This window comes from Vombatus ursinus, unplaced genomic scaffold, assembly GCF_900497805.2.
Source record: "Vombatus ursinus unplaced genomic scaffold, bare-nosed wombat genome assembly UNPS02014778.1, whole genome shotgun sequence".
Classification (NCBI taxonomy): Eukaryota; Metazoa; Chordata; class Mammalia; order Diprotodontia; family Vombatidae; genus Vombatus; species Vombatus ursinus.
In genome coordinates, this window is record NW_020954556.1 from 4,532,559 (window position 1) to 4,549,752 (window position 17,194).

General features: G+C 37.8%; 1 protein-coding gene across 7 annotated transcripts in view; it reads right to left on the reverse strand.

The window, feature by feature from the left end:
• Window positions 1–17,194, reverse strand: part of CSGALNACT1 (chondroitin sulfate N-acetylgalactosaminyltransferase 1) — a 400,361-nt gene that overhangs the window by 322,953 nt on the left and 60,214 nt on the right. For 5 of the 7 annotated variants that reach the window (XM_027865511.1, XM_027865507.1, XM_027865514.1 and 2 more), the window contains exon 3: window positions 3,289–3,342. The exons of 1 other annotated variant lie outside the window; for it this stretch is intronic. The gene's annotated coding sequence lies outside the window, so the exon portion shown is untranslated. Of the gene's footprint in view, window positions 1–3,288; window positions 3,343–6,853; window positions 6,960–17,194 lie in introns of all 7 variants that reach the window. One more of the 7 variants, XM_027865510.1, reaches the window with a different exon arrangement.

Below are 17,194 nucleotides of genomic sequence, written 5' to 3' on the forward strand. Positions count from 1 at the left end.
CAGATGAAGAAACTTAGGCAGACAGGGTTAAGTGACTTGCCCCCAGGCTCACACAGTTAGTAAGTGTCTGAGGCTGGATTTGAACTCAGGTCTTCCAGGCCTGACACTCTACCCACTACGCCACCCAGTCTCCCCTCAATCCCAATCATGCTCAGCATTATCTATGAGGAGTGAATTGTAAACAACCATTGTGTTACATGTGCTCAGGGTAACCCCTTTGAAAAAAGATGGTCTCATTCCCTCTCCTCTTAATGCTAACCTTTACCAACCAGATATCCTTCCCTCAACATGTGTCATGGACCACCACTTTTGGGGACATTAAATCTGGAATGGCAATGATTGTCAGGCATGCAAGCATCTTTATTCACTTTTTAAATAACTCTCAAGGTACATTCTGGCTTAAATATTCCCGATGTACTAATATCTAAATATGTAAAAGGCAAATTAAGATATGATTTTTACAAAAGGATTCATCGATTGTATTACTTTAAAAGATCAAGATTCCCTAGGGCATTTTACAAATATTTACAAATACTCTGTTGCTCAGCACTCCTTGGATTTTTTTCACCTTGTTCTAGGGAACCTTATCAAGATCACATCAACCCTGAAACTCACACTTCTCAGTACTTCCTCTCCCTGGGGGCCTCTTTTTTTCTCTGTTAGAGAGGGTGGAGTGCAGGAAGGGTAAGCTCCTTGAGAGCAGGAACTGTCTTTTGCCTTTCTTTGTATCCCAATTATGTAGCACAGTGCCTGGAACACAGTAGGTGCTTAATAAATGTTCATAGACTGATTGATTATTGCTGGGATTCAGGCCCTCATTGCCTCTTACCTGGAGTACTTCAATAATCTCCTTGTGTCTGGCCTTATCCTCCTCCAGCCTATCCTCCACGGTTTACTTAAACACAGGTCTGCCTATAGTCATTCTCCTACTCAGGAAGCTTCCATGGCTCCCTCTGACCTCTCTTGTGAACTACAAATTCCTCCATCTTTACAATCTGCCTCTAATCTATCTTTTCAGGATGTTTACACCTGGCTCTTCCCCATACATTCTACATTCTGGCCAAACTGACACACTTGACTGTTCCTTATATATAGAATTTTAGCTTCCACCTCCAGCCTGTGCACAAACTGTCTCCCATGACTAAAATGCTTTCTTTCTTCACCTAAACCTCTTCAAATCTTTATTCCTTTGAAGGATCAATTCATGTTCCATCTCCTCTAAAAAGCCTTACTTCAGTCAGCTGTTTGCCTCCCATTCCAAAATCCTCTTGTATTTATTCTGGTGTATATTTATGCACATGCATGTATGCATGGACATACATACACATACATATACACATACAGGCAATCAGGTGGTACAGTAAATAGAGCACTGAAACTGTAGTGAGGAAGATGAGTTCAAATCCTGCCTCGGACACTCCCTAACTGTGTAACCATGAGGAAGACACTTAACCTCTGTCTCAGTTTCCTCATCTGTAAAATAAGGATAATAAGAGTATCTAACTCCCAGGGTTGTTGTGGGCATCAAATGAGTTAACATAAGTAAAGCATTTTTCAAATTTAAATGAAGTTAAATAAAACACATTAGTGCTATGTAAATGCTACTATATTGAATATATTAGATGTGTGTGCATATTTTTAAATTTTACTTATCTGTGTACATGTTTCAGTTTTGGGGTTTTTTTCCCTGCCAGTAAAATCTGAGTTCCTTAAGTGAGGAGACTTTTTTGTTATTGTGTCCATAGTGCCTAGTACATAGTAGGAGCATAACAGATGCTTGCTGAATTAAATTTCTCTTACTTGTCTAAAATTGATGTTTTTTCCAAAAGGCAAGGAATGCTTTCTTACTTCACCCTGACCAGTATTTGGTGAACAAGTCCAAGTTCACCCTGGCCTTGTCCCTACTGACTTTGATCTCGTATCTTTCCAGAATAAAAAGTCCTAATCTATTTTTCCCCCTCTGGGCAGCTCTCTTGTTATGTCTTGATTCCTGGTTGAAGGAGAGGGAGTGAGAAGGGCAGAGGTGTGGGACAGATGAACAAGTGACCTATGAACACTCCCAAAAAAGGATAGAGGTGTCAAAGTCAAGATTCAAAAGGGTAATCAGTAAACTATTCTGAGGGGACAGCCAGAATGCTAGAGAGAGAGCTGCACAGGAGACTAAAATCAGAATGTGAGGACAAAACATTAGGTGGGAGGGGTCGGTTGGCTGCTGCCAGTTTGTCTTCTACAAATCTCCCTCCTCATCCAAGTAAAAGTCACCAGGCTGGGACATACATAGCAATACACACTTGCTTATGCATTCCAACTGCTTCTGTATTCATTTCAAGGTATTGAGATAAAGTTCAGATCTTAGTGGCCTCAAAGGTAAGAACAAAACAAAGCAAGATGTTAAGGCCCACTCTACCTCCTCATGGTATCTTGATTTCAATTTTCAGAGGACTAGAATCCGGACATTTTCTAAGAGTCAAATAAATGATCCTTTCTCTTATAGCAGCAAACTCCCAGATTGATGAACTTCAGGTCAAAGACTGTAAGATTTTAGAGCAGGATGGAACTTGGAGATCACCTCCTCCAATCCTTTAATTTTACAAGAAATCAAGGTCCAGAGAGGTGAAGAAATGTGTCCAAAACTGTATGATATTAAGCCTATTTCCTCAATTTCTTTCTGCTTCAGGTAAATTCTCCCATGAAGCATATTTTTTAGTCTGACTTTATTTTTCCATTAATACATGTTCCCAGAGATAGTGATAATTTCTATTACTTTTTAGCTTTCTACATGCATATGGGGGTGTTCAGTTACAAAAAGATTTAATTTTAATTTTCACAGCAATGACAGAAACAGGTCAGTATCACTATACCTACTGTATAAATAGTAGGACCATGGTTCAAAGACATTAAGGGATTTGCCCAAGGTGACCACAAAAAAAGAAAAAAAAAAAACCATGAAAACACACTGACTTCTGAGTGACAAAGAACGTGAAAAACCATTATCATTTTACCCCTTAGTGACTGGAAATGCAGATCACATAGACATCCAATTCTAAGAAAGATCTGTACTTAGCTAAGGATCTAGAAGTCTGATAACACACTAAAATATATATATATATGAAAATCAGTGAGGGAGTGAGCTTGGGAATTCCCCAAAATGGACTACCTTAAAAGGTAATATAATTACAGCACAAAGTACATCTCTACAAGTGGAGGGACCACTGAAAATTAAAATACTAAAGGCCCAGAGAAACATCTATAATGGAAATTCAGGAGAAAAGATAAAAGCTTACCAACCTATGCTATAACTGCTGACTTTGCAGGGAAATGGGACACTCCAACAGTCTCACCCTAAAATGAAAGAAAAGAATAACAAAAACCATGGTGACAAATATGCACAGTCACATAGGACAAATTCCCACACTGGCTATAGTCAAAAATATGTTTATATCTCCTTCTGCACTTGGAATACATCACCTCACCACCAGGAGGTAGATGAATTGGTGAGAGTTCTTAAGTCCTTCAAAGTTCTTTTTCTGTACAATACTGGTCTGCTGGTACCATCTACTCCTGTCTGCATTGGTTCATATCAGTTTTCGCTTCTGTCACTTCTTATAATAATATTCTATTGTATTGTTGTTATTGTATTGTTGCTTAGTTGTTTTTCACTCGTGTCTGATTCTTCATGACCCCATTTGGGGTTTTCTTGGCAATGATACTAGTTTACCATTTCCTTCTCCAGCTCATTTTACAGATGAGGAAACTGAGGCAAGCAGGGTTAAGTGACTTGCCCAGGGTCACACAGCTAGTAAGTGTCTGAGGCCAGGGTTGAACTCAGGAAGATGAATCTTCCTGGCTGCTGTGCCACCTAGCTGCCTATTCCATTACATTAATGAACAATAATTCATTCAGTCACTCCCTAGATGATGGGCATCCCTTTAGTTTCCAGTTCTTTGTCATTACCAAAATTCTACTATAAATGTTGTATGCATGGGCCCATTTTCTCTTTCCTGGACTTCTCTGGAAGATAGGTATAACAAAGGGATCACTGGGTCAAAGAGAATGCCCAATTGAGTGATGGGGGGGGGTGAGGAGCCAAATACACAATTGTGTGTCTCCCTCCATCCTGTTCTCTCACACATTTCTGTCTTCTGCTTCTCTCTTTATCAAGAAGAGTATAAAAAGGAGTATGCTCAGCCTTAGTGATCTAGATTTGATAATATCTGTTTCCCCTTCCCTACCCATCTTCTCTTCCATTTTCCATGACAGGTTCTTACCCTTCTTTTTCTTCCTTCTTTCCTTCTTTTCCTTTCCTTTTAAACCTCACTTCAAAATCCACCCACTGGGGTTGAGATTTGTTTTGCTAATGACTCATCTCTTCTGGAAACTGACCTTCTTATTTATAACTTCTTCCAGATCCCTCCTGTTTCACAGTTGAGTTGAAAGTATTTCCACACAATACTCTTAGTATGTATGTATGTGTTTGTGTGTGTGTTCTACCCTCCTTCGTCTAGTTTATGAAACTGAAGTTTCAGTGATGATCACTCCCCCCCCCACTCCTTCATTCATATTTGTGCTATCTTCTTGAGCACCCAATTATGGGAGATAGTAAGTTCCACCCTTTCTTCTCTAATATATTTCTTTTTCCTCCCTTTTCTTTCTTCTCTTAAGATCAAGACATAATAAAACTACTCCCCAGACCTTTTGTCTTATTTAATTCTCTCTGTGACCTTTGATGATGACATTATGGTTCTGAGGAAACAATTGTTTCTTCTCTAACTGTTAGAATGTAAATACTTCACCCTTGTATAAACCCTTTGAACTACTTGAATGTTTTTGTGTGTGTTTCTCTTGACTCTGGTGTTTCCATTTCAGAGTTTCTATTCAGCTTGGATCTTGTCACCAATAAAGCTTGGAAGTCTCCTACTTCATTAAAGATGCCTTTTTCTTCTTCTTTGGGATTATACTCAGTATTGCTAGATTATTTCGGTTATAAGGCTCTCTTTTGCTTTTTGGAATATCATGTTCTAAGTTCTGCTCTTTTTTAAAATGGTAGTTGCCAAGTTTTGTGTGATGCTAATGTGGCTTATTGGTACTCAAGCACTCTTTCTGATGCTTGCAGTATTTTTTCGTTGGCCTACAACCTCTTGATTTTGACTATAACATTTCTGGGATTTTCTTTTTGAAGTTTCTTTTAGAAGGTGACCAGTGGGGGCAGCTAGGTGGCACAGTGGATAGAGCACCGGCCCTGAAGTCAGGAGAACCTGAGTTTAAATCTGGCCTCAGACCAAACACTTGACACTAGCTGTGTGACCCTGGGCAAGTCACTTAACCCCAATTGCCTAAAAAAAAATTTTTTTTTTAAAAAGTGACCAGTGGATTCTATTTTTACTTTGTACTATGATTCATAGGTCTAGGCAGCTTTCAATTATGATTTCTCAAAATATAGTATACAAGCTTTTTGAGTCAGATTGACAGGGGAAGAGGATAAGATATGTGAGAATGAAGATTATTTCATATATGAATTAGACTATCTAGCCAATGAAGTCCTTTCTAACTCGCAAATTCTGTGATTCCATGATTCTATGACATCAGGTTCAATGCTTTTGTGGCCACTGGAGACTACATTGGACATGTTGGCCTGAGAGTCAAGTACTCAATAGAAATGGCTAGCACTATTAATGGTGCCATTATTATAACCAAGCTCTCTATCATCCGTGTATGATGTGGCACTTGGGGAAGTAAAACTGACACATTCTTCCAGAGAATCCTAAAAGATCACTGAGCCTGATCTCTGCCCCTGAAATACTAGTTACATCTCAGATCTTCTAAGAAAGTGATGATGATGATGATGATGATGATGATGATAGGAGCTGATAATTTCTGGACTTCTTCTGGGGATATATTGTCATTCTAGGCAACTCTGATAAGGCTATCTTTGATAACCTCTCCAAAACCTAGTTTACCTAACCCTCTCCCCAGTATGGAAATAGACTGTGACTGACCACTAAAGCACCTAATTAGGAATCCACTGACCAATTTACAAATGACTCATATAAAAGTGCCTGTCCAAAGAACAGCTGTCAAGGTAGCTACTGTGGCTAGTACACGAATCTTTTAATATAAGCAAAGAATAAAGTGACTCATCATTAATATTTTTGTTTAAAAATAAGTCTTAAGAGTCAACCCCCCAAAAAAGTCTTAACTTAACAATTGTCTTTAACCATTTGGAAGTCTGTGAAATAGAAGTGGGATCAGATTTGTTCCATTTGATCAAAGAGAGAAGAATTAGGAGCAATTAGGAGTTGAAGTTGCAAAGCAGTGAATTTAGATTTGCAAAACTTAAGGAAAAACTTGCCCACAACTGGAACTCTCTGAAAATAGAATGAAATTCCTTAGGAAGCAGAGGGATCCCCTTCACTTAATGGCTTTAAAGGCTAGAGGACCATTTTCCAAATATGTTATAGAGGGGATTCTTATTCAGGCATGGGTTATACTAAGTAGTTTGTAAGATTCCTTCCAACTCCAAGATTCTATGATTCTGATCCCATAACACTCAGGAGTCCCACAGAAGAAACAAAGAAACACTAATTACCAACACCTAGTAGATTAGCAGAAATCTGTTAAAAGAACAGAATGTGGCCAGGCCAGCTTCAATATAGCATTCCCAAGGGTCCCTTAAAATCCACGGTCCACCTACAAAATAGGCAGCATGTAATGTCATTTACAAGGATGATTCCTAAGTAAGCCACAAAGACCCATAAGACTATAGCTCAAATAGCTCTTCCACTCTAACACAGAAAGAAACATTCCAGTGACCAACACATTATTCTATGTTGGTCTTTGTGCCTGCTGTACTTACCAGTGACAAGGACTAGAAAGGAAAGCTGCTCTCCCCTGACAGAGAACGGCAAAGGGAATTTCAGAATGCCTCTATAATTTCTGGGATGGATGAGGATGACTATTTTCTAGGCAAAAACAAAAAGAAGGAAAGAAGGGATGAAGGAAGGAAGGGATGAAGGGCAGAAAGAACAAAGGAAGGAAGGAGGGAAGGAGGAAATAAGCATTTATTAAGCACCTACTGCGTATCAGGCATTATGTTAAGCACTTTACAAATATCATCTCATTTGATCCTCATAATAAATTTGGGAGAGAATTGATATTATTCCCATTTTGCAGAGGTTAAGTGACTTACTCAGGGTCACACATTTAGTAAGTTTCTGAGGCAGGATTTGAACTCACCATTCTATCTGCTGAGCTACCTACCTGCCTCCAAATAGAAGAAATTATTCAGAAAGGCAACTAGATAGAAAAACATTCCGATTGTAATCAAAACCTATATCAAGAGACTGGCACATGGAAAACTGTGACAGAGTAGTGAGAGAAGAAGTCATTGTTCCAGTACAGTTGTAATGACAGCTGTGAAGCTGTTTCCACAGTAGTAAATTTGGGTGTTCTAAAGAAACAGCTACATCCCATACCCCACAGCATAATAAAGACATCTCACAGGTACTGGCATGTGTGCGGAATACTATTGCTGACTCCCCAAAAGAAAAGTTGCAGAGCAATAATCGGTGATGCCACTGTTCATGAAACCATACATGTGAGCATACACACAAATACATATACACACATGTGCACATACACATGTATGTATAGATGGGTACATATTTATATATACATACATATAGATACATATATATACCTATATACATATATATACATTTATATTTATATATATATATATTTACATATAAACACACACACATATAAATTTTTATTTGAGCCTTACAGCAACCCTGTGATTTATAGATGGATCCTTCCTATCTGTGTCACTGAGTAGGGAAGAATGATAGACCTGGAATCAGGAATATCTGGTTTCGAATCCTGCCTCAGACAGTAACTATTTGTTTGATCCCAGGCAAGTCACTCAATCTCTCGGCCTCAGCTTCCTCCTCTGTAAAATGAGGTAGTTGGATTTGATGAACCCCTAAGGTCCCTTTCATCACTTAATCTATGAGTCTATGATTTATAATCCTGGTCCTGTCATCAATTAGGATGTGTATCACTTGAGAGGAGAGAATGTTTCACTTTTCTCTTTATATCTCCTGCTCTTAATAGAGATAGCACTATGGCATATGCTCAGTGCTTAATAACTGTTTTTTCAGTCATTCATCTGTGAGGAAAGTGGATCACAGAGAGGTCAGGTACTTGTTCCCAGTAACAAAGCTAATAAGTGTTAAAAAGTGGTATTTCAATCCAGGTGTCTCCTGACTCTAATTCCATTGCTTTTTCCACTACACAAGACTTGGAGACTTTCGAAAACATTCAATTCAATTTTTAAAAATTTGTTAATCATCTACTGTGTGCAAAGTATTGGATTGGGTGCTGAAGTATAAAGACAAAATCAAGAACCTTCATTGAGGAACTGGCATTCTACTAAAAGGACGTAAGATGTACATGCTTCAACATGTCAAGAGATCCATGATCTCAATGATGAAGGTCCTCCTTCCAACGGTACAAACATACACATTAAGCTATTCCTGCCCTTTGCCGACCCAACGTGAACAAAGGAGCTATCTCTTCCTGGGATACAAGGCAACAAAGGCTACAGAAAATTCATATATTTTCCAATTATGTACCCTAATGAAAGCAGGTTAAATTTCCTCATCAAAACAAATTTTTGAGCACCAATTTACACATGCTGAATTAAACATGCACCTGCTTTCCTCCTCTTTCAAATAGAAAACCTCTTCTGAAAGTTAATGTACAACAGTTCATGTCTCACCCTTCATCCAACTAGTTAAGTGTTGCTTTGAAAAGGAAATGAGGCTCATTTGAAAGAGATAGTTTATTTCTAAATATTACTGACATTAATTTTAGGCACACATCATGTACCAGTGTGATCACAATAAGATTCCTTCATATTACTGCATTATTATGAGACAATATTTTCTAGGGGAAATTTTCTAAATTCTTAAGTTCTTTCAATACAGAACTCCCTAGCACAGAAAGTCATTATAAATGGGATTCTATCATTCTACTCAGCTGCAAAGTGCTTATGACTATTACCACAGCCAATCTGAGTATTTCCTGAAATGTCCTCAATAATTTCTTCTATGTCAGAAACTATTAGACTGCTTAAGCCATGAAACTATAGAGATGAAACTCCAAAATCCTACATTTTCCTTACTTCTCTCAGAGAGGGAAAAGTGGCTACGTAAATAAATACAGTATTTTTAATACATCCCTAAGTCATGGAGCAAAAAATTGCTGTACTTTTCAACTATTGAACCTTCCAGGCCACCTTCCATGGCAGCCAGAAAATGAAAAATTATACTAACGTAACCTAAAGGGGGCAAGGACATGTGTGACTGTCAAAGAAAAGATAGACTTTCTGAGAAACACCACATCACAGCTTTAGTGAATTGATGTGATAGGGTTGGAATCTGAGCCCCAGAAAGGAAAAACGCTGGCCCCCAGACCATTTCCTACCCTTGGTCGCACCTAGGCTCCATTTCCCACCCTTGGTAATTCTATTACCTCATGGACTACTTGGCCACTCCTAGATCCCTCCCACAGTCTGTCTGTATATAAGGTCCACCTTATCTCCATTAAGATGCTCTGATTCTTAGAAATCTAGACAATAGCCCATAGATGCTCAGATTCCTTAAGAGTCTAGCTAATATGGCGAATCTTCAATAAACCTTGTTTTTGGCTGCAAGAAGGCTTGGGTCGAATTCTTTGGGGCAGGACCCAGATGTTGTGATTTTGGGGTTCCAGGACCCCTAACATCTAGACTGCATCAGATGGATGCCCGATGTGACATGGCAGACATAAAATCAGGTGCAAGTTCTGCCTAGAATGTTGCCTTCATAGACACACAGGTTCAGAGTAAAGAAGGGCCTGGTTCCGTCAGACTCTACCCTAGTCAGACCACTTTGAGAGTGCCAGGTTCAGTTCTGGGCACGTCTTTTAGGAAGACTACTGACCATCTGGAATGAGTAGAGGTGAGTGAGAGTAGGAGGGACTTCCAGATGATTCCATATGAGAATTTATTGAAAGAACATGGGATGTTTAGCCTGAAGAGGCAGCACATCACAGAGGGAGAACCTGGGCTCAAATCCTGGCTTGGCCTCTTATTACTTGCACGACATTAGACAAATTATTTAAATCTTCTGGGCCTCAGTGCTTGATCCCTAAAATGAAAGTGGACATTAAGGTTGTTTCCAGCTCTGAGAACAGAGAACTCAGGAAGAACACAGTCAATAATAGACAATAAACATTTATTAAGTGCCTACTATGTGTCAGGCTTTGTGGATACAGTAGCAGTCTTGAAGTATTTGAAGAAAAGTCATGTCAAAGAGGGATTAGAATAATTTTCCTTAGCTCTAGAACAATTAGGACCAATGGCCAGAAAGTTATAGAGAGGCACAGACAAGCTCAATATAAAGAAAAGCTTCATAACATTTAGAGCTGTTCACACGAGATGGATTGTTTCCTAGATAGTAATGTCCCCATCACCACAGATTTTCAAGAGGCCGATAAATGACTGTTTGTTAGGGGTTCTGTAGAGGAGATCCCTGCTTAAGTATGGATTGGGATTGATGACCTCTGAGGCTTTGTCTAGTTGTTAGACTTGCACAAGCCTATGCCTTCAGTTTTTTATAAGGAGCCATTGTGAGTGAGGTAAAAAGTCCAAGAAAACTGTACTGCAGAGTACAATAGGATAATGGTATCTTATTCCTACCCACAACATCTTTATAGAGGTGAGAGTTACTGTCACACAAACAACACCTTTTGATCCATTACTAAGAGAAGGAACCGTGCTTTGTTATTTTAGAGATATAAATCTAAAGATATGGCTCTACTTTCAATGATCCCATCAGTCATTACTATTAGTACTTATATAACACTTAAAGGTTTACAAAGTACTTTATGTATATACATTATTTCATTTGATCCTCACATATACCTGTGAGGTAGGTAATAGAGGCATTATCCCCATTTGACAGATGAGGACCTGAAGCTCAGAGCGGTTAAGGGACTCACGCATGTTCACACAGTCAATAAGTCAAGGGACTTCTGTGGCAAACACAAACAAATCTAACACACAATATTAAATACCAGGTATAAGAGTGAATTACCCATCAAAAAGGGTCTATGGGAAGTCTGAGAGGAAAGGTCATTATCAATTAGGGTATTAAAAAAAAGTATCATGTTGGAGGTTGGGGGTTGGGAAGGTATCATGGTGGATGGGATTTAAAGAATAGGCTGAAATTCTATAAGCAAAAAAGGGCCAGGAGGACACTGCAAGCAAAGGAAACAGGGTGAACAGTCATAGGGGAATGAAAACCTATGATATATTTGGGAGGCAGGGAATAGTCTAGATTGGCGAGAAACATTAGATAGTGCTGAAAAAAAGGTTGGTACCAGATTGTAGATGATCTTGATTGACAGAGAAGAATGAACTGAACTTGACTTGAGAGGTAATGGAGAGTCACAGAAAATCTTTGAGCAAAAGAGCAATGTAACCAGATTTATACATAGACAAGACTGGTTTGGTAGAAATATAAATAATAGATTGGAGTGTAGAGAGAGGACAAGCACGAAGATCTGCAAAGGAGGATACTGAAATATTCAAAATGGATTATAATTATGGCCTGTATTAATTAGGATGGTAAAAGTGAGAACAAAGAAGAAAGAAAGAGTTGGGGGGTAGGGGAGGGATGGAAGGAAGAAGTACAATCAAAAGGTAAATTAACTATGTAAGAAAAGTAAGTGGAAAGAGTCAAGATGGCAGAGTAAGGGGAAGCATTTTTGCCCTTCTCATCCAGCACCTCCTCCACAACAGCCTAGAAAATGCACCAGACCAAATTCTGATATAGAAAGCCAAGAAAAAAGTCAGAATGAGTCATTTTTCCCAGCCCAAGGCAGCTTAGAAAGACAGGCCAAGGTTTGTATGCATCGGGGTACGGTCTGGCCGGGAGTGTGGAATGGCAGCCGAGACACACGGAATGGAGAGCATTCCAACACACAGATACAGAAGGGTTGCTGAGCCAGACCAGGCAGGGCACGAAGCACCAAACCAGAAAGAACAGAAGGGCAGGAAAGCAGAATGCACTGGGAGAAGGGGAAAGGGACAGGAAGAATGGGGAAAATTATCTCACATAAATGGGACTTGGAAGAAAAAGTTTATATAAAGGAGAGGGCAGTGAGGGAAAAGTGGGCAAGATTTAAATATCATTCACATCTAAATTGGTTCGAATAGGGAAGAATACACATACATATGCAGCTGGGTACAGAAATTCATCCTACCCAATCAGGAAGGAGGAGGGAAAGGGATCAAGAGAAAGGAGGCAGAGGGAAGGTATGGCATCTAGGTGGCACAGTGGATACAGCACCAGCCCTGGAGTCAGGAGGACCTGAGTTCAAATTCAGACTCAGACACTTGACACTTAGTAGCCGTGTGACCCTAGGCAAGTCACTTAACCCGGATTGCCTTGGTGAGAAAAAGGTACCATAGACATTGGCAGCTAGGTGGCACAGTGGATGCAGCACCAGTCCTGGAGTCAGGAAGCCCTGAGTTCAAATCTAGCCTTAGACACTTATTAGCTGTGTGACTCTGGGCAAGTCATTTAACCCTATCTGCCTCAGTTTCCTCATCTGTAAAATGAGCTAGAAAAGGAAATGGCAAACCAGTATCTTTGCCAAGAAAACTCCATGGGTCATGAAGAGTTGGACACAACTGAAAAATGACTAACCAACAAAACAACTATAGACAATGAATTAATATCAATACTGGACATATTTGCACCAAAAGGTACAGTATTCTTAATGAAAAAGTTAAATGAGAGGCAGCTAGGTGGCACAGTGAATAGAGCACCGGCCCTGGATTCAGTAGGACCTGAATTCAAATTTGACCTCAGACACATAACACTTACTAGCTGTGTGACCCTGGGCAAGTCACTTAACCCCACTGCCTAGCCAAAAAAAAAAAAGTTAAATGAGTTACAAGAGGAAATACAGTAAAACTATCTTACTGAGGGAACTCAATTTATCCTTCTTAGAGCTAGCTAAATATAAAATAAGATAAATAAGAAGTTAAGTAGATGAATAGAATTTTAGAAAGTTAGATCTGATAAGTCTCTAGAGAAAATTAGTGGGAATAGAAAGTAGTATACTGATTTCTCAGCTGTGCACATAATCTTCACAAAAATGTATTAGGGCATAAGAACCTTACAAACATGAAAAAAGCAGAAATATTCAATAACTTTCAACAAAAGACCTTTGAAGCATAGATTGAAAATTACTTGGAAACTAAATACCTTAATCCTAAAGAATGGATGTATCAAAGAACAAATCATACAAACAACCAATAATTTCATTAAATATGAAAACAATGAGAAAAACACACCACAATTTATGAGATGCAATCAAAGCAGTACTTAAAAGAAAATTTATATCTCCAAAAATATATACCAATAAAAAAAAGAACAGATCAACAAACTTAGCATGCAACTAAAAAAAAATTAGAAAACAAATTTTAAAACCCCAAATACCAAAACAGAGACCCTGAAAATCAAAGGAGAGATTAACAAAACTGAAAGTTAAGAAAAAAAATTAAAGTAATAAATAAAATTAGGAGCTGGTTTAAAAAAATAAGCTATTAGCTAATTTGATTTAAAAAAAGAAAGGAGAAAATCAAATTACCAATATCAAAAATACAAAAAGTGAATTCACAACCAACAAAGATGAAATAAAAATAATTATTAGGAGTTACTTTGCTCAACTATATTCCAATAAAACTGGCAATCTAAATTAAATGGATTAATATTTACAAAAATACATATTGCCAAGATTTATGGAATAAATAGAATACTTAAATAACCCCTATTTTAGAAAAAGAAATTAAATAAGTCATAAACAAACTCCCTATGAAAAAAATTCTAGGACTAGATAGATTTACAAGTGAATTCTACCGAACATTTAAAGAACAATTCATTCCAATATTACATAAGTTATTTTAAAAAATGGATAAAGGATTTCTATCAAATTCCTTCTATGACACAATTACAGTGCTGTTACTTAAACCCAGGAGAGTCAAAACAGAGAAAGAAAACCAATTTCCCTAATGAATACTGAAACAAAAAAATTTAAATAAAATATGAGCAAGGAGATTACAGCAGTATATCACAAAGATCCTACACTATAACCAGACTAGATTTATACTGGAATGCAGAACTTGTTTACTATTAGGAAAACTATAAGCATAACTGACCATATTAAAAAACAACTACAACAACAACAATAATCACAATTACTTTAATAGATGCAAAAAAAAAAAAAAACTTCTGGCAAAATACAATACCCATTCCTGTTTAAAAAAAAAAAAAAGGTCCTCTAGCCTTTAAAAAAAAGGGGGAGAAATGGAATATTCCTTAATATGAAGCAAATATTATCTATGACAGTCATAAACTAGAAACCTTTCCTATAAGATCAGGAGTGAAGCAAGAATGCCCATTAACACCATTACTATTCAATACCATAGTAGAAATGCTAGCTATAGCAATAAAAAAAAAAGAAAGAATGAAAATGAAGAAATAAGCAATGAAGAAATAAAATCGTGACTTTTTGCAAATGATAGGATAGTTTACTAAGAGAACTCTAGAGAGTCAACTTAAAACTCATCAAAACAAATAACAACTTCAGAAAAGTTGCAGGATAAAAAATAAATCCATACAAATCATTAGCATTTTTGTATGTTACAAAAGCAATAACAATAACAAGAGATAGAAAGAGAAATTCCATTTAAAATAACCACAGACAGTATAAAATATTTGGAAGTCCACCTGCCAAGACACTCCAGAACTATATAAACATAATTACAAAACATTATTCACATGAATAAAGACATCTAAATAACAGAAAATAATCATTGTTCATGGGTTGAATCAATATAACAATTATGAAATAGCTAAATTAATTTACTTATTCAGTACCATCTCAATCAAGTCACAAAATTACTTTATAGAGCTAGAAAAAAATAATAATAAAACTCATTTGAAGAAATAAAATGTCAAGAATATCCAGGGAATCAATGAAAAAAATGGGAAAGAAAGAGGAGCTAGCAGGACCAGACATCAAACTATACTATAAAGCTATAATTCTCGAAACAAGTTTGTACTGGGTAAGAAACAGAGAATTAATCAATGAAATAGTTTAGGAACACAATAAACAGAAGCAAGTGAGCATAACAACACAGAATTTGATAAACCCAAAGATCCCAGTTGTTGAGGCAAGATCTAAGTATTTGACAAAAATTGTTGAGAAAACTAGAAAGTAGTCTAACAGAAACTAGGCATAGATCAACATTTCATACTGTATACCAAGAAAAGCTAAAAACAAGTCCAGGTTTTATACATAAAAGGTGATATAATAAGCAAATTAGTGGAGCTTGGAAGAAATTATCTGTCAGATCTACGGGCAAAGGAAGTGTTTATGACCAAATAAGAGAGAGAGAGGCTCAAAAGATAATTCTGATCACATAAAACGTAAAAGGTTTTGCACAAACAAAAGCAATGCAGCTAAAATTAAAGGGAAATCAGGAAACTATGGGGAAAAATCTTTGCAGCCAGTTTCTCTGATAAATATCTCATTTCAAAAATATATAGGGGGGCAGCTAAGTGGTGCCGTGAATAGCCACCAGTCCTGCAGTCAGGAGGACTTGAGTTCAAATCTGGCCTCAGACACTTACTAGCTGTGTGACCCCAGGCAAGTCACTTAACCCCAAATGCAGTTTTCAGAGGAAGAAATCTAAGCTAAAATTAGCAATATGGAAAAAAATGCTCTAAATCACTATTGATTAGAGACTATTTCTATCTCCCCCTTGCCTGGTCAATAAACTAGTGGAACACACACAAAACTCGCATTGGGAAAGGGGCTGCATCATCCTCACCTTTGTCGGTTGGGACCTTTCTACTTGTCCAAGTCTTACCTAGGTTAGTTTCTCTCCCATTTAGAATGATGGGGTTTTTTGAGGGAGCCCCAGAGCTTATATTTGCAGACTTAGGGAGAGACAACTAGGTCTTTTTTAACACCATCCTGTGATGTCACATTCTCACCCACACACACGCACATACTGCCTCCCTGAGTCACTGCCCAAACACCAGTACTGTGTGGGAAACTCTACAGTACGAGGCTTGGAGTAATTGCTTTTGCTGTTCAGTCATTTCAGTGGTGTCTGACTCTTCATGACCCCATTTGGGGTTTTCTTGGCAAAGACACTGGAGTGGTTTGCCATTTCCTTCTCCAGCTCATTTTACAGATGAGGAAACTGAGGCATTAAGTGACTTGCCTAAGATCAAATAATTAATAAATGTCTGAAGTTAAATTTGAACTCACAAAGATGAGACTTCCTGACTCCAGGTCCAGCACTCTATGCTCTGTGCCACCTAACTGTTGGAGCAACTTTTATGCTTCATCAAAACTAGTGTGAAGTCAACAAAGCCATCACCAGTAATGGACATGGATTTTATCCACTTAAGAGGCGTAAGCCTATTATCACCTCCAGGCTCTCTAGATTCATTCTGTTTCAGTGAGAAGAATTTGACCCAAAAGTTCACTGAACTACCCAGAGCTCATCTATGTGACTACACAGTTATCTGAGTTCACTGGCCTCATAAGCCTCTTACTGCCCTGGAAGGTAAGGAACCAGAGATGAGATAGGGCTCTTCATGTATCCTTTTGTCTTATAACCATGAGCTCCTTGTATATGTATGATTTCTACCTTTCCCCTTCATCCATTAAACGATAAGCTCCATGCATCTCCTTCAGTGCCCGATCTCAGTGCTCTGCACATAATAGGAGCTTGGCAAATATTGGTTGAAGTTTCAATAAAGTTTCTTCTAACAGTAGGAGAGTCATGTCAAAATAGAAGGCAACAGTGATGGCTCTGATCCAAGCCTCTGAAGAATGGTCCTTACATTCACTCACTCAATAAGGTTAACATTTGGCTAGAAAATAGGTTTTTAATTTTTTCAACCCATGTCTACAAGATTTCTATTTCTGTTAGGTTTTCAATTTTCTGTGGTAAACTGAATATATTTTAAGATAATTTAATCTATCTACTATTTTTTTCTCTTCCTCTTCTTTCCTTTTTTTTTTCCCCTTTAAAAATGTTGTTTATTAAATTGCTTGCCTT